A 10,098-nucleotide genomic window follows, 5' to 3' on the forward strand; every position below is an offset into this window, starting at 1 on the left:
GAAACGTTGTCTTTTTTTTTTGCTTCTGTCATCCCAAATAAAAAATTTTGGAGCATTGTAAGTGAGTTGCGGGCCTTCATCTTTTTTCCAGTGTTCCCGTTTTTACGGTTTGGCTTGGCACCACACATGTAAGATGTGTGCTGCAATTTTTTTCATTTAGTCATCAGGTCAGCCACCATCTAATCTGTTGGGCAATACACCAAAGACACTTCACCATTGTTTACAGTTGATCTCACAAAATGGTATTTATCAATATGCTTACATCTCTGTCTGCTAACAGGATTCTTTGCCAATGCGATTGTACCTTGGTTGTCTTCATAGATCATAGGCACACCATACTGATATTCAAGCAGTTGGGTCAAGTACAAACACACCTGTGTAGTAGCAGCTAGTGCTATGTACTCAGCCTCACATGTTGACAGTGCTACAGTTGGCTGCTTTTTGGTCTTCCAGGAAATCAGGGGACCATCCTTACATAGGCTAACACAATAACCAGATGTACTACGTCGGTCATTTGCATCACCTGCCCAATCTGCATCACTGTAAGCCACCAAACTTAGCCCTTCATCACATTTCCTGTAACAGAGCATCTTGTCATTTGTGCGTTTCAGATATTTCAGTACATGCTTTACAGTCATCCACTGCTCTTCTGTCGGGTCACTGAAATACTGTGAAAGGTTGCTCACGACATAACTCAGATCAGGTCTAGTGCACGCGTGAAGGTAGATTAGGCTACCCTCTGCCTCTCTGTATGTCTGTATGGGATCACTCATCTTTACATCATCGTCAGTGTAATTCAGTTTTAATTCACAAGGTGTCGACCGTGGTTTACAATGTTGCATGTCAAACCTTTCCAGCAGTTTATCAACTCTGCTGTGACATAGTCACACCCTCATCATACTGGTTAAAAGTGATACCCAGAAAATTCTTCAGTCTGCCCAAATCTTTCAGCTGGAATTTCCCTGTAAGCATCTCTTTGACAGTTTTTAAACGCTCTCTCGTCACTGGCAGCAATAACTACATCAACCCATGTCAATATTATCACTTTGTCATGTTCTGTTTCTCTCTTGTAAAACGCAATGATCAGCTGGGTTTTGTACAAAGTTATTTTCACACAGATAGTCGTGTACCATTTTGTTCCAGTTTCGGCCCAATTGCTTTAGCCCATACAATGATTTTTCTAGTTTACACACCAGTTTCTCATTTGTCTCAGATTTTACATTGTACCCCTCTGGCTGTTCTATATAGATTTCATAATCAATCGGTGCATGTAGGTAGGCAGTTTTTACATCCATCTGATGGAGGATCAGATCAGGCTCCTGAGCAGCCTTCTGCATGAACACTCTCACATTTGTAAGGTTAGCAGTAGGGGGAAAAGATGATCTACACCCATCTCCTGACTATAACCTTTGGCCACATAATGTGCCTTGTACTTGTCAGATCCATCAGCGTTGCTTTTGATAGCATACACCCATCTACCCCCCACTGTTTTCTTACCCTCAGGAAGAGTGGTCAGAGTAAATGTGTCGTTATCCCTCAATGATTTCATCTCCTCGTCCATTGCATCTACCCACTCTCTTGAGTTGGATGAAGTCACAGCTTCACTGAAAGTCAGAGGTACATTAGAAACCATCTTATAACAATAATCAATGTTTATCTGTACTTGATCACTCTCCACCCCATAGAAATCAGGCCTGCTCCTCTCTCTAACAGGGTATCTTCTCTCTCTACTCAGGGTGTCTGGAGGATGTGGTTCTGCTTTGATCTCTGCTGGCTGTGGGCTTGTCTGGCTTGGGCTTAGCCTCATCTCTGGAATGTCACACTGCTTGGGTTTGTCAGGGTCAGGTCTGGCCATGCTATACTGCACACCAACGTCGTCATCAGACATGTCAGTCTCCTGTCCCTCAAAATCAGACATGAACCTCACCAGTCTGTGTTTCATCACCTTTCTACTCTCAGGATAGTAGAACATATGGGCTGGGCTGTTCTTGTCATACCCCACGAAGATGCCTTTGTCAGACTTTGGATCTAACTTCTTCCTGTCTTGCCTATACGCATAACACACAGTACCAAAATTCAGCATCCTGGACAAATTGGGTCTCCTTCCTGTAAACATAAAGTAAGGTGTCTGTCTGGTGCGGTTGCTGAAACATCTATTTCTCACAAGTGCTGCTGTCTGAACTGCATACGGCCATAGTTCCTTGGGTAACTGACTTTCCAAGAGCATGCATCTAGCCATATCCAAAAGTGTTCTCCAGTTGCGCTCAGCAGTACCATTCTGATGTGGTGAGTATGGTGCTGATGTCTTTTTTTTTTTTTTTTTTACCTGTCCTGTTCAGTAGCTGAGGCAAGCAGCATCAGTGTTCCTGGTGCCTTGTTGTACTGAAGCAGTTTTATTCTGCATAGGAGGAATCTGATAAACTCCTCCTATTGCCATTTATGTTTAACTTTATTAGGAATGGTGTTGGTTCATTGATGAAGCTACCGGACTGAGGCTCAGGAGTGGACAGGAAAAGAGAACAGGGACAGGATTGGGAAGACAAGGGGGAGGGGGGAGACAAAAAAACAACAACAGCAATAGCAGAAAACAACAACAACAATAACAAAAACACAAAAACAAACAAAGACAAAAACAAATAAACAAACAAAGAAAAAGTAACAACAACAAAAGAAAAAGAAAGAAAAAAAAAAACAATGGTTGCAGAATTTCCGGTGCAGGCTTACCATTTGGTTTAATATAATTTTAAGATAAATGTCTGAGTGTATGTTTATGGGTCAGCTGTGCGCTCCATGCGTGTATGTGTGTATACGCGTGTGTACATGTATGTGTATGTGCTACGGTTTATCTTGGATGCTGTGCGTAGCTGGCTGTAGCTGATGTGGGGGGCCAGGACATCGCACCCCCAGTCCAGGATGGCAGGTAGGTCAGGACCAGGTCACCAGAGCACCCCGAAATCCCCAGGACACGGGGAGCCCCAGGCCACCCCTCCCCCAGGAAACAGCCACAGGCCCAACCCATGCCAGGACCCATAGGAAAGCATAGGAACAGCAACCCCCACCCGGAAGCAACCCACAAAAGCTTATATTGCAGGTTAAATGTCGCATTTGTTCGACAGAACTATCTTATCTCAACAAAAGCACCTCTTCAATGCTGAGGCGTTATAGGGCCAGGCATGAGAATGAAGTCCCAGATACACCCAGGATAAACTCAGGTATACAGCCACTCTCCAACTTACTTACAGTTGCTTTATTGATAGTTAATTCCTATTAATTTATTCTCTACTTCATTTTTAACCATCAAGCTTCCAGGAAGTAGATGCTTGATGAAGTTCTGCTGAATTTTATCTTGAAGGACTGCCAGCCCCTCAGCATTGTTGAGAATGAAGGGTTCAGGGAACTGGTTCAGGTCCTTAAGCCCTCATATGTTTTGTCAACTAGAAAGGTTTGTGTGGAAATTATTTAAAGTAGTAGGTGATATATCCAGTTTATTTCATCTTTAATTTTAATATATTGATTTGCTTTTGGTTTGACTTGGTGTAATTTTCAGACCATCAAACAAATGGTGGCCAAAAAGTATCAGGAGGAACGGGAACGAGTGAAAAAGGAAGTACAGCAAGCTGTGGCAGTGAGTATAACAGCTGACATGTGGACATCTGTGAACATGGAGGCTTACTTGGCTCTTACCTGTCATTACATTAATGAGAATTTGCAGTTGTGTTCATCAGTGCTGGGAGTGCAATACTTTCCACAAAGTCACACTGCTGACAATTTGGCCCAAGTCAAAAGGGGCATGATGGAGGACTGGGCCATAATCAACAAAGTAAAGTGTTTTGTGACCGACGCAGCACCAAACATGATAGCATCCATTAGACAGCTTCAAATACAGCACTCAGTTTGCATTGCACATAGTCTGAATTTATTAGTTAGAAAATCATGTGATCAGATCACCACACTTACATCCATCAGACACAAAGCTAGGCACATTGTCACATACTTCAGATCAAGCACTACAGCCAAGGAGAAGCTCACTCAGGTGCGGCAACAGATGGGACGGCCAACTCTGAAACTCATCAATGAGGTGCCGACACACTGGAACAGCACATGAAATGCTGTCAAGGCTGCATGATGAGGGAACCAGTGTGGGTATCTCTGGCCTCTCTAAAGACAGATTTGACTCCACTGACAGCTGATGAGTTCACCATCATAAGCAAAGCACCTCTAGTGCTTGCTCTGTTCCATCAAGCTACAGTGGAGTTGTCTGAAGAGAGGCGAGTGTCAGGTTCAAAGGTCATCCCGACGATGAAAATGCTCTATCTTGCACTTGAGCGTCACGCTTCAACCTTGCACACACAGGCAGCCATACACCGACATGAGCACCTGAAGCATCGAGTCACAGACACTGCTTCCAATCTGGAGTCATTAAGTGTGTTGACCCTAGCAACACTTCTGGACCCCAGATTCAAATCACTTGAGTTCCGCAGTTCCTCCAAGTGCAATGAGGCCATCAGTAGACTGCAGTCAGAATGTGCGTCTAATTGGACGCACAAATGAGCCCCAGCCGGGACAGTCTTCGCAACAGCTGTCTGCACCCACTTCAGGCATGTTATTCAGCCTTATTTGTTTGTTGTTGTTGGAAATCATGTACTAAAATGCCAATTTTTGTTTTTTAGATAATCTTTGGCAACATTTGGACATTGAAGTGGGCAGGCAGACAAAAAGTGCCACAGCTGATGCCTTCCAGGAGGTGGAGAGATACCTGGCAGAGGGTAATATTTCCAGGGCCCAGGATCCAATGAGTTACTGGGCCAGCCAAAAGACAATATATCCAAACCTCTACCAGCTGTCCCTACAATTTCTTTGCACTCCAGCCTCATCTGTGCTGTGTGAGCGGGTATTTTCAACAGCTGGAGAAGTTCTATCAAAAAACCGTAACAGACTTAATTTTAAAATGTGAGAAAAATTGTTTTTACAAATTTTTTTTTTAAAAAAAGTCCACAAGCATCCTAATTTACATAATTTTCACATTGATACATCTTCACATTAAAGATATGGAATGATACAATATGAATGCAAAGACTCAAATGATATTGTATACGCAAGGTCATCAAATCAGTGTCAGTTCAGTTTGTTAAGTAGGTTGCCTGCAGGGATTTTTAAAATCCAGCAGGTGTCAGTATTCAGTGACACAGTATCAACACAGTGTGTCATTGTGTCGACATGCCTCATCGACCCATCTCTAGACAAGACCAACATGGACTCCTTTCAGTCGTGGGGCTGGCACTCCAGTCCTTGAAGCACAAGCCAAAGGAAAAAAAGGGGGGGAAATGCAAGCAAAACTGCTGCTTACTGATCAAACTTGCTCCTCAGACATATCTTCACAAACTTCATCATGGCTGGGCCCATAACCTGTTAACTTTGCAGATATCTGGGCTAAATGCTGGGTTAATAGACAAAGAGAACTTGCACACAGCTTGCAGTGAGAAACAGACAATCAATCTTCATTGGTTACAGGTGCAACTTAAGTGTTCCAGAGGGAGGGTAACATGACCAACACACCTGTAGTAATTGGGAGCACATTCACCAGGCAAACAAGGCAAGGCAAGGCAATTTTATTTGTTTAGCCCATTTTCAGAAACAGTTTGTCTCAAAGGGCTTCACATGGCATCATAACAACATCCTCTGTCCTCAGACCCTCACATCGACTGAGGAAAAACTCCATAGAAAACCCTTTTAACAGGGAAAAATCTGAGAAGCCTCAGGGTGAGCAACAGAGGAGGATCCCTCACCCAGGACGGACAGACGTGCAGTAGATGTTGTTACAGACAAGAAAACAGTTTACAATACAAAATGTTGGAAACATGGAAATGTTAACAGTTGAAGAAGGAAGCTTCTTTAAGGGGAGGCAGGGAGAGCAAACCAGCTTGATGGGGGACTGGATGGCAGACTGGTTCATGGAAGGGGAGCGCGGGCTGGTGTAATAGTAGGGGATAAAGGGGGGGGGGGACGATGCAGGCGGCGGTTGGAGCTCTGGTGGATCTGTGGAAACATAGAGAGACTGCAAGACACCAAGGCCAAACTACAAAGTGCAACAAGTAATGGTTATGACAGTTCCAAAAATGTGTGGGGAGGAGAGGAGGAGAGAGGGGGAGAGGAGAAGAGAGAGGAGGAGAGGAGAGGAGAGGAGGGGAGGGGAGGGCTCCATGTAACCTGATGTGTCCCCCACCAGTCTAAGCCTATAGCAGCATAGCTATCAATGGTTCAAAGCTACCTGAACCAGCCCTGACTGAAGGCTCTGTCATAAAGTCTTAAGCCTGGACTTAAACGTAGTTAGAGTGTCTGCCTCTCTGACCCATGGAGAGAGCTGGTTCCACAGTAGAGGAGCCCGGTAACTAAAAGTTTGTTTTTAGAGAAACTGGGAATCACTAAAAGACCTGCATTCTGGGAGCGGAGTGCTCTGGTGGGACAGTAGGGACTAATGAGTTCTTTCAAATAGGATGGAGCTTTATCATTGAGAGCCTTATAAGTCAGCAGAAGGATTTTGAAGTCGATTCTAGATCCTACAGGAAGCCAGTGGAGAGAAGCTAAAGTGAGAGAAATGTGTTCTCTCTTCTTAACTCCCGTCAAAACCTTCGCTGCAGCGTTCTGGACCCTTTAAATACTATTTAGGACATCCTGACATCCTTTTATCTGAATTTAGCATTAAGAAGTTAGAAGACATCCAGGATTTAATGTCTTTTAGGCAGTCTTGCAGATTAGTAAACTGGCTTGTGTCGTCTGGCTCCATCGACAAGTAAAGTTGTGTGTCGTCCGCATAACAGTGGAAGTTGATCGAGTGCTTCTGTATTATGTCACCTAATGGGAGCATGTAAAGAGTGAAGAGAATCGGTCCTAAAACTGAACCCTGTGGTACACCATATGTAACTCTGCTATACTCTGAATAGTCATTATTAACATTAACAAACTGAAACCTATCTGATAAGTATGACTTAAACCATTTTAGGGCAGTTCCTTTAATCCCAATTTCATGGTCTAGTCTCTGAAGTAGGGTGCTGTGGTCGATGGTGTCAAATACAGCACCGAGGTCCAAAAGGACAAGTACAGAGACAAAACCTCTGTCTGAAGCTATATGAAGATCATTAGAGACTCTGACCAGTGCTGTTTCAGTGCTATGGTGTTCCCTGAATCAAGACTGGAAGGCTTCAAAGAACTCGTTGCTGTGCAGATGTTCATGTAGCTGCTCCAGGACAACCTTCTCAAGGATCTTGGAGATGTAGGGGAGGTTGGATATCGGCCTATAGTTGGCTAACACATCAGGGTCAAGAGAAGGTTTTTTAAGTAAAGGGTTAATGACAGCCACCTTAAAGGCCCCCCACAACAGGGGGGTTGCTGGCTGGCGGTGCCTTATGGCCTGAAGCTTAGCCTGCTCTGGAGGCACGGGGGGAACAGGGGATGGGGGTGGAAGGTTGGGGGGGTAGCTCGGTCCGGGGGCGGTGGGCCTGGTCATTTTAGTGGGCTGTGGTTGCCCTGCCTGGGCATGGGGTGTGGGCAGGTGTCGGTCTGCTGGCAGGCCCCTTTTGGGGCTCTGGCCGGATCTTGGGCTGGAGGGGCTCTATGCCCCTGGGCTCAGCTCATGCTGCGGGGGGTTGCCCGGTGGGCCCGGGGTCCTCTATCTGCCCTGTCTCTCTGTGGGCTACCTCCGGGCCGGGGTTGCTGCTCCTATGCTTTCCTGCTGGTCCTGGCATGGGTTGGGCCTGTGGCTGTTTGCTGGGGGAGGTGGCCTGGGGCTCCCTGTGTTCTGGGGGTTTCTGGGTGCCCTGGTGGCTTGGTCCTGACCTGCCTGCTACCCTGGACTGGGGGCATGTGTTTCTGGTCCCCCACATCAGCTACAGTCAGCTACCCACAGCATCCAAGACAAACCGTAGCATACACATACACACACATACACACGCACATACACACATGCGGTGCACAACTGATCCATAATCACACACTCAGACATTTATTTTAAAATTATATTAAACCAAATGGTAAATCTGCACTGGAAATTCTGCAACCAATGTTTTTCTTTTTTTTTCTGCTGTTATTGTTGTTACTGTTTTTTGTTTGTTTTTTTCTGCTATTGTTGTTGTTTTTGAGTGCCCCCCCCCCCCCCCCCCCCCGTTTTCCCTATCCCGTCCCTGTCCTCTCTTTCTATCCACTCCTGAGCCTCAGTCTGGTAGCTTTATCCATGAACCAGTACCATTCCAAATAAAGTTAAACACAAATGGCGATAGGAGGAGTTTATCAGATTCCTCCTTTGAAGAGTAAAACTGCTTCAGTACAACAAGGCACCAGGAACATTTATACTGCTTGCCCCAGCTGCTGAACAGGACAGGTTTAAAAATAAATAAATAGATAATTAAGTGAAATACATAAACTGATCATTCTACTATGCTTTCCTTGATGAAACAAGTTCTGAACTAGAATGATTACTAATAGCTGGCGATGATGCCTGTACATTTTAAATGCTTTCATTTATTCGTAATGATTGGAGCCGGTATCCATGCAATCCTCAACAACTAAAAGACACTTGTATAAATTCATAAATGAATCAATTTATAGTCTTTTATTTCATATGATTTAACACTTAAGTTAAAAAAAAGTTAAAAAGTTTAACTCTGAATTTTATTCCAGACATATTTGCTATATTTTACATACCAATTCATTTTAGCATTTCCACAAACAAGGTTTTCAGCAAATTTCAAAATCTTCTCATAAGCAACTAAACTCAGCAAACAAATTGAGCAAATTAAATTATGCAATGATGAGATCATATTTGGCGGCACGGTGGTGCAGTGGTTAGCACTATCGCCTCACAGCAAGAAGACCCCTGCTCAGGCACGGGATCTTTCTGTGTGGAGTTTACATGTTCTCCCTGTGCCTGTATGGGTTCTCACCAGGTACTCTGGCTTCTTCCCTCTGTCCAAAGACATACAATTGGGGAGTAGGCTAATTGGATACCATAAATTGACCATAGGTATGACTGTGAGTGTGAATGGTTATCTGTCTATCTGTCCATATATGTTGGCCCTGCGATGGACTGGCGACTTGTCCAGAGTGTACTCTGCCTCTCACCCGAGAGCTGCTGGGATAGGCTCCAGCCCCCCACAACCCTTAACAGGAATAAGCGGAAGAAAATGGATGGAAGATCATATTTTAAGTAAAGGACTGGGGATTAAATATTATTACACAGGCTGATGTTGGGTTTGCAGCATGTAAGCTTTTCCATCTCATTTTCATTTTGTTTACCTGCAATGATTTTAGAACTACTGCAGGGGTCACTGTTGAGTGACCATCACAGTGTCAATACAGTGCCGACACAGTTTGGGTAGTGTGTCAATACACGCCTTGAGTGAGTTATCATCACATCACTAATTGGGACCACGAGTAGTTGACCTCCACAATAAACTTAAATGCTCCCCACACGAACGATGCCTCCTCTCTTAGCTCTCTGGTCGATCTGTTTCTCTCCTCGTGCGTGCTTACTCTTCCACACGAACCTGCGCCACACCAAATGCGAATGCGATTTTCACGCCGGATCATTTTAGTGTCCCTTTGTGTCATTCGCACGAATATGCGAATTCGCTCACCTGCCCGAGTAGAGAGTATTTCCGGCAACGTTTCTTTCCGCCATTTCACCATGAATATTCACAGAACTGTTGCGTTGTACCTGCCGTGGAAGGCAGAAATACGTCGGAAAACTAAACGCCGTCGTATCTGGGTTATCAACACCATCTAGAGGCGAGCTCAGCTCGGTGAATTTCACCGCTCGTGAACCTAGCTCCTCCAGGGGCCCGTCTGGATAACCGCCGCTTCAAGCGGTATTTTCGGATGACGACTGGCCAGTTTGACGACCAGCTAGCTAGGATCGGTGACAGAATTTCACGAATGGACACCAATTTATTCAACTGGTTCTTGTAATTTTGACACGTACTGTCATATAACACCGGGTTTCCACACATAGCCACAATCAACTTGTCCGCCATCTTATCAGTCACAGTCAGCCGTGACGTCGGGACATCCTCAATGCTGATTGGCTGTCTTGACGCAAATTTTTCG

Source organism: Aulostomus chinensis, chromosome 16, assembly GCF_037954235.1.
Source record: "Aulostomus chinensis isolate RoL2024-O1b breed Wild chromosome 16, RoL_Achi_v1.0, whole genome shotgun sequence".
Lineage (NCBI taxonomy): Eukaryota > Metazoa > Chordata > Actinopteri > Syngnathiformes > Aulostomidae > Aulostomus > Aulostomus chinensis.